This window comes from Astatotilapia calliptera, chromosome 4 (assembly GCF_964374335.1).
Source record: "Astatotilapia calliptera chromosome 4, fAstCal68.1, whole genome shotgun sequence".
NCBI lineage: Eukaryota > Metazoa > Chordata > Actinopteri > Cichliformes > Cichlidae > Astatotilapia > Astatotilapia calliptera.
The window spans coordinates 9,833,087-9,851,022 of NC_137425.1; the positions used below are offsets into that span (position 1 = coordinate 9,833,087).

At 39.3% G+C, this 17,936-nt stretch overlaps 1 protein-coding gene and 1 long non-coding RNA gene across 2 annotated transcripts in view; one reads left to right on the forward strand and one right to left on the reverse strand.

Moving 5' to 3' along the window:
* Nucleotides 1–17,936, forward strand: part of hs3st2 (heparan sulfate (glucosamine) 3-O-sulfotransferase 2) — a 39,916-nt gene that overhangs the window by 7,199 nt on the left and 14,781 nt on the right. The window lies entirely within an intron of this gene.
* LOC145428241 (uncharacterized) lies at nucleotides 15,022–17,158 on the reverse strand. The gene is made up of 2 exons (XR_013908484.1): nucleotides 16,949–17,158; nucleotides 15,022–15,516 (listed from the first exon to the last, which is right to left on the reverse strand). It is a non-coding gene; the product is annotated as an uncharacterized LOC145428241 (long non-coding RNA).

The following is a 17,936-nucleotide window of genomic DNA, read 5'->3' on the forward strand; positions in this document are numbered from 1 at the left end:
ATTTGCAGTGAAGGCATTAGTAATTGTGTAGGTTTTCTCTGGGTGTGCGATGGGTGAGATTTTGAAACTTACGGAAGAACCTTGAATAGTTTCAACTTCTTGACGGACCGTTCCAAGTGATAATCTCTCTGCTTCCCCAGTTAGGTTGAGATGCTGTGCAGCTGATGTCAGAAGAATGGTACGCTGGGAGCCATCGTCAAGTACTGCATATGTTTCAAGGGTTCTTTTGCCATTTCGCAGGAGCACTTTCACGACCTTTAAAAGGACACTAGGACAATCACTAGGTCTATCAAAGTATAGCGTCCTCACTACAGGATGAGTGTCAGTTTTAGATCTCTTATTTACATCGCATAGGATCTGGAGATGTAGTCCCATACAGGTGGCACATGCTTTCTTCAGGTCACACTTTGCGGCCTGATGATTCCTAGCACAACGCCAACACCATTTGTTTACTTTTATCCAGTTTGTTTTCTCATCCTTTGTCTTCTGAATAAACCCAGGACACTTACTAATGTGATGTTCTGGTGAGCAGCAATATGCACATGTAGCCTTAGTTGTCATGATCGGCTGTGTTGCATGTACAGAATCATCAGATGTATTTGCTTCATGTAATATTGTTGTAAGTGGAGAAGCGTACTTACGGGCAGGTCGTGTCTGGTTGAAAGATGGAACAGGACTGGCCTTCTTTGGTTGACACCTGCATTCCATTTGCAACCAAGATGAGAACAAAGGCAAGGTATACGTCATTTCTCCCTGTTCCCTGTAAACATGCCGTTTGAAGCGACTGAAATGCTCTGCAGGCAACTTCACTAACAAGCGATCGACATGGGAGCCACAGTCTAGTTCCGCACGTCCTTGTTCTCCCATAGTGCTAAGCAACCCAACTAAAGCCTGTACTCGAAGAGCAAAATTATCAAGGCTCTGACCATCACCTGCTCTGATAGGAGGCAGTTCCAGTATATTCTTTAGCTCTTTCAATGCCAGCTGTCTTGGTTGCCCATAACGCTCATCAAGGGCTTTGATGGCTTGAGTGTATGGGTCAGGAGCGTAGGAAAAGGCAAGAGCTAATCGTTTAGCTTGGTCTACTTTGAGGTGATCAAGAAGGACATGATATTTGAAGTGCTCTGTCTCATGAGGATCAAGAAGGTTTGTAAGGGCCATCCGTAACATCCTGTATTGCATTTCGTCTTCTCTACTAAGGTCTGGAAATGAAGGACCTTCAAGCTTATATACATGTGTTCTCGTGCTAGAGGAGTGACCCGAGCTAGCAGTACCAGATATCAAAGGTTTCTGTTCATATGAGGTATTGGATGTAGCTGGTTGCTGCTCTAGAGGAGGGCAATGCTTGTGGTCAGATATGCGAATGAGAGGTTGAACAGGGTCTTCAGCTAAAGGAACAGCAGGTTGAACGCATGAGATCTGGTCGGGATCCTGCCGTGATAAGGCCAGGAAATCAAAGGGAGTCTCCTCTTCTGTAGCAAGGACTGGTCTAGGCAAACCAGTTGAAGGGATAGCAGCATCTAGTATTGTTGAATTAGGTAAAGGAGGGCTGGCAGCTGTAACTAAGCCAGACTGACGGCTAATCTGCGGGGGCTGGATTGGTGATTGACAGGTTGCTGTATCAGTTACTGGGAGCTGCTCAGGTTGTTGATGTGTTTGAAGACTGGCTCGTAAACTGCATACAGAAGCTTTGATTCCATCTGATGAGACTGTGCGAATGGAAGATCTGGAGCTACAAGAATGGGAAGGAGATGATTGAATCATAAATTGCTTAATCTCCCTCATGGTCGTTAGGAGTTCCCTCATGACCTCATCTTGGGTGGTGGGTAAAGGAACAAGGGATGTCTCTGGTGGTCTTTCTGACTCTCCGACAGGATCCTGCAGCCCATGTGTGTCTTTATCACTGTGCTGGCATTCAGTTTGGCTCTCTGTCTCACATGTAGCTCTTCTAGCTCCAGGGTACTGAACTTCATACTGTTGCAGGTAGGCAGGAGGTCTACTATCACGACTGGATTTTCTAGATGGCTGCTGTGTATCCATGATGCTAATACCTCTCCGGCTCGGAGGACCATGTTTTGAAGGGAGGAAGGTTCAGGGCTGAAGCAATCAGCGTCATGGGCTCATCCGGTTAGAATAAGAAAAGCAGCCATCTAATGCAGAATTATTTTCAGGGTACTCCTTTTATTCTCAAATAAATAAGGCAAAAAAGGAAGGAAACAAAGACACACATGGACTGCCAATGCTGAAAGAAAACAGAGATTCAAGTTACTCATTACCTTAACATTACATAAAATAAAAACCCAAACAGAACCTCACCTCAGCTGCCGCCCCGTGTGGAAGTGTGGAAAGAGTGAGCCAAAAGTGAATGCAGTCCTTATATACTGTGTGACATATAATGTGTGACAGGTGAGTGCAATCAAGGACAAGCACCACACCCAATCAAAGGTGAGAGAACTAAACAAGGTGCATCTGGTGAAGTGAGTGGGTGTGCTGGGATGTGCTAAAAGGTGGGTCTCTACAACAAAACTGGTGGCTAATTTATGAAAACACTTGCACACAACACAGTGTAGACATAATGCAACTGAGCCAGTCGCACATAGTATATTCATACACAGACCTTACAATAACGAGCATCCACACAGCAACAACAACAATACAATTACAGAAGAACCAAACATCTGAATTTCAATACAAAACAATGACGCTTCTGACCCTCTGCTAGTCCATTGCTTACTACAGCAACCTCCCATTGTCTAAATATGGCATTTAATACAGCTTAATGATACACAACAGTAACTGTTCACATCATTAGTACGCAAACTGCCATACTAGAAGTTCTGCTTCTGAGTCACTGAGTCACTCCAAATTTACACATAAATAAACCGAGGTCTCTCAGTGATATGAAGCACTTGTAGAAAAATTACAAAGCTAAAATGTTGCACACTTGTGGCAAACTGACAGTTCATATACACGAGATAACAACTTAATTAATTGAAACTTTGTGTCCAAGGTACTGTTTAAGGCTAAAACAATTATTATTCAACTGGATTTTACTGAGTTACTGAGGGATGTTCATTGTGTAAGACTGGCCCTCGGTGATTATGTGTCACAATGTTTAGGTTTTTGGCAGCACATCAAATTTCATTTAATTGTGTCATTTCTCTCCAAAGGCAAAGAAGATAATGCATTTATATAGGCTGTATGCATTTTCCTTGAAAAGAACAGAGCGCTCTCCAGTAACACAACGTATCAACTGGCATATTTGTTTATCACTGTGTGTCAAAAACAGCTGTTTTTTTTAAATTATAGTAAACAATACATTATAATTAATTTGTAATTATCATAAACAATAAAACAATCTGGTCCCAACTAATCAAAATGTTACACCAGACGTTCACAACATCTAGCAAAATTTTGCAAGGGATCACAGGTTGTACTGAGTCATCGTATCTCCGGCTTTAGCCAGGACGTTAAACAAAATAAACTCTGCACAAGTTTAAACTGACTTTTGTTCGTTAAGCAATAAATACAATACAAAACATCTGCGTGTTTAATACCTGCAATGATTAATTCAACAAGCAAACTAATTTGCAATAATAAAAAAACTGAGGTGAGATGTAATTAAATATCCATAAAATAAAATTTTAAGAGTAGTGTTTATAAATCCACAGTAATAATAAAAGCACTCAAATTCAGAGTAGACAATGAGACAAACTGAAAATGCCACAGCTTGTGGTATCCCCTTTATTCAAGAGCAAGCTGCCCACTCTAGCCTATCCAAGTGAATATTAATAAGTCATTGCAGTTTAATTTAAATATATATTAATATATTGGACAGTTTTATTGAATAGATCATACCTCATTTGATTTTTTTATAATAAAAATATATATAATAATAATAATCAGTTGCTTTAATAAGTAGCTCAATTCTTATAGTCATGAATTAGTTTGGGATTTTGCAATTTGGTGAAAATTATTTTAAAAATACATTTTATGATGTCATTCTTGGCGTTAGGACATTTCACAGCCATTTTCACTGTTTGCTTAGAAATCAAATGATTCACTCAAAAAATATGAAATTTTGATGAAAAAAATTTAAGTGTCAGACATGTTTGAAATGAAAAGCGAAAATAAACCATCATTAATATTTGAGAAGTTGTAAATGAACATATTTTACCCACATTAGTCATGTGGCTCTCCATTGCTAATTTAAAGTAAAGGATTTTGAAAGCTATTGCTTGACTTTCCATTACAAATGTTCTCTATTTGGGCAAGAGTACTGAGCCACGTATACGTTACACCAGTGTTTCCCAATCACTGTGTGCTGCAAGAAATGATCAGGTGTGCCGTGGAAGATTATCTGCTTCCACCTGATTAGTACTCTAAGCAATTGGCGTGAGTAACGGGCAGAATGATTACTTTCTCTTCCACTGGAGGGCAGTACAACTACCTGCTCTAATTAAATGGGTTACCAACTGCCAGTAAAACAGAAGAAGATGAAGAAGAAATTACACGCTGTGAGATGCAACAGGCAATAGATTAGTATTTGAAAAGAAAAAGTAGTCAATCTGACCTGGGTCCTGGAGAAAATTCCGACCCAGATGAAGGCCCTAGCATGAGTAGTGGTCAGAAGAAAGGAAAAAAGGGTATACTGGGGACAAGCTGAACCAGTTCCACTATACCAGATATGCAGGTAAAAATTATGCTTTTTGTTTGGTGGCGTGCCGTGTGATTTTTCTAACGTGAAAGATGTGCCGTTGGTTACACCCACACACTGTACATGGTCTGCCAATGAGTTGCTGTGGTTCCTAAACACTTCCACTTTGCAGTAACGCTGCTTACAGTTGATTGTAGACTAGCTAAAAAGGGAAGACAAAGTGACTTGTAATCATGACTCCCTATTATGGTACTCAAATTCACTGATCTCCTTAGAACCACCACTCTATTTTTTGTTGTATTTACTTATTTATGTATTTATTTTTACAAATGTTTACAAAGGCAGACTGCAGAACTTGTTGAATGTTTTTATCTGTGGCAAATAGGACTGAAAAACACCTGAATTTAAAGATTAAGAAATACAGATACAGCCATTCAAAATAGCCAGAGGTCAGCTGGCAGCTAGGAGTCACCCCTCCTTCCCTTGGGAGGGATCTACATTTCACTATATGTCATTTCTCTTTCTTAAACGTTGACTTGAATCGTTCGCTATAGATGATTTTCTCAGTATTATTGTATGGTTTTTACCTTCTATAAGAAAGTGCATTGAAGCCACTGTTCTCATTTGGTGATGTATATAAAAAAACTAAATTGAATTTCACATTATTTTGATAGCTTTCGTTGTAACCCACCCAATAATACAAAAAGTTATGTTTTGAAATAATAAGTTTTATTAAATAATAAAACTTTCCAGTCAGTTTGCCTATTTATACATTTTATACTGCAAACCACTAAAACTATTTCCTGGAAAATGAAATACAGAAAAATATTATTCTTGCATACAAGCTTCCTCGTAGATCCCAAGCCAGATGTGGAGGTCATTTCTGAGACTGGTAAACTTAATTTTCCATTTAGCTTATTGTTTGCTGGGTTATTACTTTTTCAGACCTCTGTTATGATTAGGAGCATTTTTTTCTGTTAGGTTGCAAATGATTATTTTGATGTATTCTTTCTTTTTTCTTTTAAGGTTTCTTAAAACCTTAAATTGTACAAAAGTCTTCAGTGACCCATAATTTCTCTATATTTTGCATATAGAGAGGAGCGACTTTCACCTAGTTTCTTTTTTACTTGCTCTCCAGACTTTATGAATGTATTTCAAAGCTGTTCTTTGGACAGTTCCTACTTTATAAGTCATTTTCAGTCCTGTACCTTAGAGGGTGGTGTCTTTCCAAGCTCTACTTTTACTTGCAACCACAAAAATGAAAGTGTATTAGACCAGTGTTAACTTGACATATGTGTGTGGGTGTGTAACTCTTGTCAGCTATTTGGACTTTGGGGTTTTGTGGGAGCTGTCTTTGGAATTGTGGGACAACACTGACCAAACAGAAGCGACCTCATGGTGCATTCCTGTTTGCTTGTCTGCAGAAGGCTCTTATTCACATCATTAACAGGTGAAATGAAGCTCAGCAGATGAAATGAGAAACGCAAAAATCCCTCATTTGAGCTTGTAATAAAATTCAAATTCAAAATACAAAGAAGATCATTGTTTTCATAACAGTCATAATACTTTCTGTCAAAGATTCCTGGAATACCATTTACATGTGTTAAAATCAGGGGTTGGAGAGCTGTTTGAATGTAATGTGTGATGAAGGAATCCACTGAGATGCTAATGACAGTCTGTGCTCTCTTACCTGTGTGTAAAAGTTAGTTTTGGCCTTAAAATTCACTCAGTGATTTATCAGAGATGTGCAGAACTTGGAAGGCGAGTTAACAACAAAAACAGGCGGTTAAGATAACACAATCCACTCTTTAAGACAAACTGTTAATAATATAATAATATTCTCTGGGGGCAGAGAGCGCTGTTTGCTTAGTCGCTCATTAAGACCAGGTTGATCGCTAATAACTGTTATTGCTCTCCTACCTTTCAGCACATGAAGATTTCACTTAAAACTAACTAGCTAAAAAAATAATTAATGACTGCAGGTTGGACACTTATTGGCAGGACATGTACCCATTGTCGCATTTGGAGTGTCTCTTTCACAGCGCAAAATGTTTGGAGTAGAGTATTAAACTAAATCACCAAAGTGATATGTTAAGAAACAGACAACTTGACTATGCAGGCAGGACTGTGACCACTAATGTGGGACTCGTAAGCAGAGTGCCAGAGTTTTGTGGTTCTCTCCTACAGCAGCATTTCACTGACCTTATTAATCTATCGAAATGTTTAGAACAAAGCGCCACATCTTTCTGCCAGAAATACACACATGTGCTACATATTATTGCGCAAGTAGTGCTCGTGTAGCAAGCCTGTAAATGAATGTGCCTCAGTTTTTCCAGAATACTGCTTAGGGGCGTTACTACTCATGTCGTCCTCGTCATTACAGTCAGGTTTCCCATTATGGTCAGGTTTCCATCATGGTCCTGTCAGGGACCGTAATGTACCTGTACCTGTACCTGACCGTAATGTAACATGATAGCATCACACAGTTGCGGTTGGACTCATCTATGATGTGAGTAGGGCTGCCACAAACGATTATTTTGATAGTCGACTAGTCACCGATTATTTTTGCGATTAGTCGACTAATCAGATCATCATCCATTGGACGTAAAACTACAGCTTATTGCACCAGCAGCATCTGATCTTATATAACTATCATTAGCTTACAGCTTTAAGTGTTTAAGGTCTGTGCTAACTAAAAATAAAGACAAGATGATAGTTTATTAAATTTTAATGAAATTTGCAGATTGTTTCGGTGAAGTTTAATAAACTCCTTGCTATCTAAAATATAACAGGACACCGGAGTAAATTCTCAAGCATCTCACACTTCTGATAATCAGCTGTCTGCTTGACATTTATTCAGTTGTGTAGAAACTATAACTTTAATCTCAGCCAAACCGATTCACTCAGGAACAAATAAAATACTGAAAAAAGCCAAACAATAACATTTTTAAGTTATCTAAGTGACTCATATATCATGTTTAACCTGAGTAACAAAAGACGGCGGTGAGTTTGAAAACGATTTGCTGGGAGTCCGGTGCTCTCACGGCGCTAGTGAGCCTAGCCCCCGGCTAGCTATCGAGCTAGTGGGTAACAGACGTCTCCGAAAACGTCGGAGCGCTTTTGAAAATATGTGGTGTCTTGATAAACTGAGCAGATATTTGAGGTTTACACAGCTACATTCTCGCCTGAAAATATGTTAAACGTTTATTTTATGACCCAGAAAGAATAATAAGAGTAACATTAAAACTAACTAGCTGCCGCCATTGTTGGAAACTGAGCTGGGCTGCGCTATGAATTCTGGGACACAGCTTCTTCTTCTTCGGGGTTTAACGGCAGCTGGCATCCTTGTACATGCAGTGCTGCCATCTTCTGTTTCAGTCCGTTATTACACTCTTAAATCCTGCTACTCATTCCTGCGTCTTTTGTGATCTTACAAAGCTTCAAACGACGCGTCGACTATTAAATCAGTCGTCGACGATTTTGATAGTCGACGTAATCGTGACTAGTCGACTAATCGTGGCAGCCCTAGATGTGAGTAATCCGTTCTGCCATATCCTAAAAGATCTCAACCAAGTATTGATCTGGTGATCTGGAGTGCTGTGAACTCACTGCCATGTTAAAGAAACCGGTTTGAGATGATTTGAGCTTTGTGACAAAGATGCTTCTGGTAGCAGTCATCAGAAGATAAATACACGGTAATCATGAACTGATGGACATGCTCAGCAACAACACTGAGGTATGCTGTGGCGTTTAAACCACTTATTTTTTTAATACCAAATAAAAACAAAAAACTTGGTTTGATATTGGTACAGATCAGCTGTTATGTGTTGAGTGTTATCCTTCCTTCCAAAGGTTGCAGCAGAAATTGACACTAATCAGACGGGGCAACATTTTTCCTTTTATTTTCCAGTTTTGGTGAGCCAGTGCAAATTTTAGTCTCAGTTTCCTGTTTTTTGGTGTGATCCCCATCTTCATAACATTGTTCTAACAAGTGGCTATTTGATTTATTGTCGCCATCCTCTCAGCCTAAAGTAATCTGGCCAGGCTCTGACCTTTGGCATCAACAAGTTATTTTCACCCAGATAACTGCTGCTTACTAGATATTTTCTGTTTTTCAGACCAGTCTCTGTAAACCCTAGAGATCGTTGTATGAGAAAAATCCCAGTAGATCATTTTCTGAAATACTCAGCCCATCTGGCATCAACAACTCTGCCATGTTCAAAGTCACTTGAACCTTTCTTCCAAATTCTGATTCTTGGTTTGAATTTCAGTTGGTAATTTTGACGATGTCTACATGTCTAAAGACGTTGAGTTGCTGCTTTTAATTGGATGATTAGCTATTTGCATTAATAAGCAGTTGTACAAATTAGCAAAGAGGTGTACCTAGTAAAATAGCCAGTACATGTATATGTAAAAATGCCTTTAAAATTGGGAACATCCTTTTTTGAAGATGCTTCAAAAGAAAATCATAGCTCGTTTTCTTTTGTTTCTTCTATTTACATTCATTCTCAGCAGTTTATAACTGAGAAACAGTCAAAAACATAGAACATGTGAGACGAAATTAACTCCCCTAAGTTTCAGTAGAGTGGCCAGTTGTTTTGCACAGTCTGTCTTGTTACATTAAGCGTGTGACAGACCATTTAGGCTCAGAAGAAAAATGGTTCAGTGTTCATTACTGTGCTTCCTGAACAGAACACACACATGGCCTCATTTATTTTGTGTGAGGGTACTCGCATAACCATACAGGACCTGATGAAACAGACATTTCTCTGCCACCAATTTCCTCACACGTTTCTCACCACTTTCTCCATTCTCGCAGAATCATAAAGATCAAACAAAAAAACCTTGCCATACACCATCAAGACTTAAAAGGGCATCTCAGCTCTATTGATTTCACAGGAGTCAGAAGCACTTCCAGTTGCTTCTCTGAAAAGTGTTGAAATTGTACAAGAGGCTGCATCTACAAATATTCTCCTGGTCCACATTAATTGGCTCGGGGAGGCAGGGAACTCTGGAACAGTATCATCAGAAAGGTTGATGAGGACAGAAAGTTAGATGGTTCTCATTTAACACAGAAAACTACGCATTATAGACTGAGGGATGGTCAAGTCTAACTCTGCATTATTAATAAGCTGTCTTTATTGTAGCGCAGCTCAGAGACATGCAGTGGTTATCATTAATTACCAAACTACTTTTTTTGCGTAGACAGCCTGAACCAAGAGAGTGCACTTTTATCCTTATAGAAAAGTTCAGGATATAATCTGATCACGCATAAACTCAGCATAGATCAAGGTATTGTGCTGAAAAATCACATTTTCCACCACAACTTTATTAATTATTGATTAGTAACGAGTAAATCAGTTCAACCTGCAGCAAGATGCATAAAACTATGTGAAGATTCACTAGTTAGAATCAGATGTGTGTTATTTGTGTCATCAGTTTTATAAAATAATAATAATTTTTATAATATCAGCTGTTGTGAAATTTTACACAAGTGCCCAAAGGTGATTTTCACTCCTGTCTTTAGTCGGAAATGCCTGCAGAAACTCCTATACTATTTGCAAATAACTATATAATTTGTTGCACAGTTACTGCAATTAAAACAGGCTGCTTCCCTGACAGACGAAAACTACTGAAGGATAAAAAAAAAATAATGGAGGATATCAGTTCTCTAAGTTTTGAGCGAAGGATGCTGGCAGAGGTAAAGAAAATGATGGGGGGGGGGCATGGTCTTAGACATCCAAGGTCCACACATTCTTCTTTTTTCAATATTCCTAGTTCATGAGGAAACTGGAAGGATTAAAAGCATATTTTTTGTGCACATACTTCAGTCATACATCAAGCCCCAGACCGGTTAGCTTTTGGTCCAGACAGAAATATCTGTTACCATGACATTTTCTGCAGATTCAGTCCCAGATAATGTATTGTAACTTTAGTTAAACCCCGGCTTTCCTGTAAGATAGACTGTTGTGAAATTCATTCACATGATCCTCAAGAAGAATTCTAATAACTTCCTTTGGCTATCTTTGTGGCAGAAGCTTCCAGAATGTATCACTACAAACGAAATTTAACATAACTAGAAAGAGTCTAGGATTTCTTGGAAATATCACCACATTTGTTAAGAAACAAAAGAAATGACCAAAATTAATGACTCAAAACAACCTGAGAATTGTTGCGGGATTTGGTGTCCGCTCTAATTTAATCCAGAGAGAGAGAGAGAGACAAAGACAACTTCCTGCTCATCATTTATAGGTTTGCAGTTCATCAGACCAGATACACCTGTGGGATGATCATAAGTAACAGATAAACCAGTAGGGGAAGGGAAGACTCAACACAGGTCAAGCAAACCAGCCAAAAAATTTGCTAAACATGGTGAACAATGTTGTTCATATAGTTCATGCTGTCATTTCGATAATGTAAGCAGTTTTCTTAGGCTTAATCTGAAGGCATGACCCTGGATGTGAATCCTTGTCACCAGAGTCAACGTCCTATATATTGTGCACCCACCATTTACCCATCAATAATCAGGTAAGCTTGTTGTTTACTGGTACACACTACTTTTTTTTAGACAATTTGAACATAAACTTCAGCAAAACCATTAATTGTTCTAAGAAACAAGTAGTGATATTGTAAATATATTGTTTGTCAAGCAGCACATGTCTGACAGTGACTGTGCCGTTAGATGCATAGAAAACAATACATATATATTCAAATTTTTCGTTTCAGTCATCCCTCTACTAAATAGTAAGATTCAAATTACTATCATTTGACATTATGATTGTGGAAATATTTTGCTGTCAGCAATCTTTAGCTCACTTTTAGTAATTGTCAGCTTGTTAACTTTCTCCTCTTGGCTAACCCAGCGTGTCCCTGCTGAGCAGGGATCAAATCCTGTCTGAGCTTCCTCTTCTGCCTTTGCTCTCTCCTTTTGTAGTTTCCCATCATCTAAGTAAACATCGAAAAGCTCTAAAGGTGTGGAATGTGCTTCTCGTCATTTATAAATATCCTTGACTGTCACATTGCTAGAGGCTATACTGTAAACTCAGAGAGAACTGCTAAGGGCTTCTGTGTTGATGTAAATTCATGGCATCTTGATTCATGTCAGTTAAGATGGTGCTGTAAAGATGAACAACTGGGTGAGAAGCTGAGGGGAAGTGTGAAGGGACAAATGTAATCTGCTTATCAGTGAATAAGACATTCACAATGTCATAATGTGGGTTTCATGTAAATGCAGATATACAAATAACGCAAAAATATGAATATAGCAGTTCATCAGCTGGAACTTCAGCAACAGCCCAACTGCTTTAAATTCATTTTAAAGAGTTTAAAAAATATATGGAATGAGCTGTAATCCTCCGGTGAGAATATGCAGTTTAGGATTTCAGAGGCTTTCCTGTCTGTCTCAGTGTCTTTCAGTGTCCATGGATACTTTGCCTTGCCACATGTTAATGTGACAGCTCGTAACTCAGTTCAATTGAACGTGTTATTGCTCAAGGAGAGCAAGTGTCAGTCATTTCCCTCTGCAGGCCAAACCATGAATAATTGTTATTTCAAGGAAAACAGGGGTCTTGAGTTGAAATGACAGCAGTTCAATGGGATTTTGTTTAAGGCTAAAAATTTCATGCATTTTTTCCAGTGCTGCAGTACTGCATTGTACAGCATTAGATATGTTTTGATTTTATAATGTAGCTGACGACATGCCTGGTGTCACAATGAACCCCTGCTGCAACACATCTGACTCAGTTAGTCTGCTGTTTTCAGCCAATTAAATTAGAGAAGTAGATGCTTGATTCTCAGGACACTGAATTGTTATTCACCTCTTTGCCTCACGTAGCCGGAGCTGGCCGCAGGTTTGCTGTAATCGCCTTGACTGCCCTTTGTTAACTCTTAATAGACTTTTGAGGTGGCAGGCTTCTGTTGCTGGTGATTAATGATCAGATGTCATCACAGCTGTAATCGAAGTGAGTGATAGTTTAATAATAGAGCCGCCTCACCAGTGGAGACTGGATCTGTGCTGTCATATCAGGAAAAAGGAAGATGCCATTTTTAGGAAGCACATTGTCACAGACATTATGAGAATCACGCAGCATAAGAACATTTTCTCTGCACAGTCTACCTGCATAATACAAAGTGCTAATGGATTTAGACGCCATGGAGCAGGTCTGTGCATCTGTGGTATTGGCTTTTCAGGACATTTCAGGACAAATGGTTTGTACAGTTCAAAGAAATCATGCAAACAAAAACATCTGAAAACACTGGAACCTGTTTTTTTTATTATTTCCAATTGGACAACTCAAGTTTGAACTGATTAATTTACATCAGTAGCAGAACATTGTTAGTTTGGTGTTCATGTTCCATAAATATGTTGCATAGAAAACTGAAGAGAGTAGCCTATGGGTAGATGACGTGGTGGTGGAGGGGTTGTATGAAGAAGAAACTTAAACAATCTGCGAAACTGGATACTTGCATTCAATATATGACATGAGGGCGATCGTGGCTCAAGACTTGGCAGTTCGTCTTGTAACCGGAAGGTTGACGGTTCGAGCCCCGGCTCGGACAGTCTCGGTCGCTGTATCCTTGGGCAAGACACTTCACCTACCGCCTACTGGTGATGGCCAGAGGGGCTGATGGCGCGATATGGCAGCCTTGCTTCTGTCAGTCTGCCCCAGGGCCTCCACCAGTGTGTGAATGCGAGAGTGAATGAATAGTGGAATTGTAAAGTGCTTTGAGGGCCCCGAAAAGCGCTATATAAATACAATCCATTATGAGGAAAGTGAAGAATTTAAAGTATGTATGGCACACAGCATCTTGAGCTGCTTATCTGAACTAGCTCGGACTTCACAATCTAAAAAGTGATTAAATGATGCAAGTAAATTCATCATATCTAACTTGCTGGATCTTAAATTAAACAGTAATGTAGATGAAGACTGTTTAAAAACATTGTATCCAAAGACATTAAAAAAAATTACACCAATCCTTATATAACAGGGCACTGAAACAGTACATTGTTCAGCCATAATTATATAAGAGTTTACACTAAACAGATTTTAACATTAGGTAAATGATTCGACTCAGTAATAAACATTTTTCTCCATGCACTACTGCCATACAAGTTTAAGTTCATTCTAGAAAATGCCATGTTTTTGCTTTTACACCCAACTTTTTGTTCATTGCTAAGGCGTATGACTATCATTACTCTGCATGCTGCTTATTCTGATAACACACTGGCAATGAGAGCCCAAGTGACTTTTTCTTGTAATTTATTGGGTAACTGTTTCATTGTTAAATTACTCCTGAGACTGGATAAACACGGCATGTAATGGATACTTTAGTTTGGGCGTCTCTGCGGTCAGTCTGTGAGCTTGCATATTGTTTAATGGGCAGGGTTCATTATTACTCCTTCTAATGGCAAACACTGGTTGTCCGATGGGAGGTAAAGACATTCACTAAATTTCTTTGCCCCTGCAGAAACACTTCACAATGTGATTAATGGTTTCTAAGCTAAATCCCAAACAGATTTGCCAACTCATTAAACTGATTTATTAGTCATACTCTGTTGCAACACCTTGATTGATTAAAAGATATAGGAAGAATGGTGTGCAGAAAACACTGGTTAGTTCCTTAGCTCTCACAGTCAAATGTGTTTTCTTGCTAATTATAAAAAATAAGGTCGAAAACAATAGTTGTTAATGGAATATAATAATGATCATTTAGATTAAATTTTTTTTAAAAAGGAGAAAAAGCCCCACTGGAATCATTGTTTTAATGGGTACATCTAAATAGTGAAGCAAAATGTTCACGCTCCATAAGCTCAACTGTGATACAAAAATCATTAATGAGCAGCCATTAATACCCCACAAACATGGCACATATCTCACATTAATAGGGCAACACTACAAAGCACAGAAATGTAGCAAAGATCTCACATTGAGTCTTCGATTTTAAGGAGGCAGTGTTGGTAGCTACGAAGAGGAAGAGAAGTGGTCTAGATGACATACCTGTGCATATATGGAGATGTCTAGGGATGGGGTCTAGGGGAGGATACCCGAGAAATGGAGAAGAAGTGTACTGGTACAAATTTTCAAGAAGACGAGTGATGTGCAGGACAGTGGTAACTGCAGAGGGATAAAGTTGATGAGCCATGTCAAGCTATGAGAAAGAGTTGAAGTTAGGTTAAGAAGAGAACTGATGATCAGTTCCTGTCAAGAAAGAGTACTACAGATGGTCAGATGGAGCATCATTTCTTTGCGGATCTAGACAAAGTGTAAGATAGGGTGCCAAGTAAGAACTGCCACAACATAAAAAGCCGCAACATAACTAAGGAGACGAACACAAACAAGGCCACCCTGAGGGGAATCAGTTTTAAAAAAAAAGGTTTATTGCAAACTTTAAACAGAAAACTGACAGGGCTGTGTTCAACACGCCACTGGGCAACCAATTAACACATAAGGCAAACACAGGTGAGAATAACAAATGACAAGTCTAAACAGGCTAAGCTCAACCATACACCGGGGTTAACCCACAAAGTTCACCACTTTGAATAGAGTTGAGCGAGCACAGTTCACAGAGGGAGGCAGGAAGGGCAAATTGCACACTCTCCAAAACAGATGCCCCGAGTGAAGGTTTTCCAGTGTTTTGTAGCGGCAGGTGAGCACGATCAGCCACTGATTGCTTCACGGAGTGCCACAGGATCCCCAGGCAGCCAATCGTCTATGTAGGTTGCCATAGTGCAATCTGCATGCACAGGGGCTGGCATGAGTCTCCAGCTAGCCAATCGTCAGAGAGTCCTGGCACTCTTGGCTTTGCTTGAAGGGAAAAGGCGGTCTCACTTTCTCCAAGGCCCAGGGCCGTAACAGGTACTGTATGAGGAAGTCAAGAATGACAGAAGTATGTCAAGTACTGTATAAGAATAACCAAACTGTGGTGAAGTGTGTGGTAGGAGTGACAGGTGGGCTCAAGGTGAGGATTGGATTACAACAGTGATAAGCTCTGAGCCTTTAATTTGGAATATTGATGAACAGGTTGACAGTTGAGGTCAGACAGAAGTTCTCAAACTATAATGTTCACAGATGATATTGTGATCTGTAGTGAGAGTAATAAGATACCAGGTAGAAGAGAACCCGGAGAGGTGGAGGCATGCTCTGGAGGGAAGAGGAATGAAAGTCTGTAGAAGCATGACAGAATATATGTGTGAATGCAATACGTGAGGGAGAGAGCTGTAACAGTGAATTTGTAATGAGTAGAGGCAGTGAAGGCAGATGAGTTTAAATACCTTGAGTCAACCATCCAAAGCAATGGACAGTGTACAAGAGAGGTGAAGAGGAGAATATAAGCAAGGTGGACTGGATGAAGACAAGTGTCAGGGTGATTTGTTACAGAAGAATAGCAGCAAGAGTGAAAGGGAAGGTTTACAAGTGATGTGTGGTTTGGAGATGGTGTCAGTGACAAAAGGACAAGAGGCAGAGTTGGAGCTGAGAGAGTTGAAGATGTTAAAGTTTTCACTGGGAGCACTGGGAGCGACGAGATTTGAATATAAATGAGTTTCAGAGGAATAGCTTGGGTTGAGTGTTTTGGAGACAGAGTTAGAGAGGCAAGAGTGAGATGGTTTTGAAATGTGCAGAGGAGGGATAGTGGATATGTTGGACAAAGATCTCCACACTCAGTGGGATTGAAAGGATTGAAAATGAAGCTGCCAGCCAGGAACAACAGTTTGGTATGAGTTTTAAAGAAGAAAAAAAATCTTTAAGGTCAACTCTAGAATACAGAATAGTTCAACCAAACCAAACCGGTTCAAAAGTAACTGTATTTTACTGAAAACTGCATCCAAGACAGCAGCAATTGCAGCAATTTCCCCGGTTGTCATGCCCAACTGATTGTTGCGATTTTTGTGGCTGTAGTGCTCCTTCCACCCACTTCAAAGGGGTGTGCTTTTAGCCAGAAAAGAAGGTTGGCTTGTTAAGTACAATCCAAGTCAACTCCATTAGCAGAAGAGAAATATGGACTGAGTAGGTACAGCACAACTATTGCTATCTTAATTAAGTCGGAGATAAACTAAAGAAACTTCTGCATTGGCTTCATTTTTCTGAATTTCCCATCTGGTATGCTGACTACGGTATATATGAGTAATGCACAAGTTACAGATGCACTTTTATTTTCACTGAGAGAATGAACAGAGAACTTATGTTGAACTGGCAAAATGCAGTAGTGTTTTTTAAGTCCAAGCCACGGTAAAATGACAGTAATACATTCTGAGTTCATTGATTGTTCACAAGGAGATGATTCAAAGCTGACCTTTACTTGTTCTGATGGTCTGCATCCCTGATGAACCTGCATTGCTCTTTGGAAGTTTAAGTTGTTCAGCAAAGCGCATCTGGAGAAGATCAGTTCTTTCTTCGCCTCAGTCTTTCTGTGCTGGAAGTGACACAGCAATTTGCAGCTATACACTTTGTAGCCTATTAACAGTATAGCACACATGCAGGATCACACATAAAGGCCTGCTTCCTCATTAACAGTTTTAAATTAAATTCTGCTGAATTTTATCAGCGCTATCTAACCATTTGTTAACCTAGGCTTTCTGCTTCACAAGGGATGTTTTTCTTTACATGACTCATACTCTTCACAAAATGATCCCTAATGTCACCTGCTCCAATCAGAGAGGTTACATGATGATGATGATGATGATGATAAAATGGAGACAATATTGGAATTAATTTTTACTATCTGAATAGGTATTATTGGTGATAGTATTGGTGAAAGTACAAAACATACAACAATACAAAAAAGAAACATGACTTGGCAGAGGGAGGTACTAAGATGGAAGACTGAATGGCTTAAAGCTTGATATAGCTTGCTAGTGTGACTTTTCTGTCTCATATGTGTTCTTTATTTCCTAGCTAAATGACTAGGGTGTCCTATACTATACACATAATATGGTCGAGAGGAGATTGTGTGTTCAGGGTTTCAGTTTAAAACTACATGTGGCTAGATGCGCCATGTTCTCATTAATTTTTTAATTTACAGTGTGTTTAAAGCGAAATATAGATTTAATATATAGTTAATTTGCTAAGCTGAACCATCAACATCAGGGATGAAGCCTACCTGTAAAGTTACACCTGCAAAAACTGTGTCACATTATTAGTGAGATTTGTACATATTTAGCCAACGATGCAGGGAATGTGTAAAGGTTTGTATACTTGATTCTAATCTTGTGATAAGTCTCACATTGCAGCTGCTAGAACACAAAACACACCAAGAACTCCTATTCCGTCAGTAGCATTCA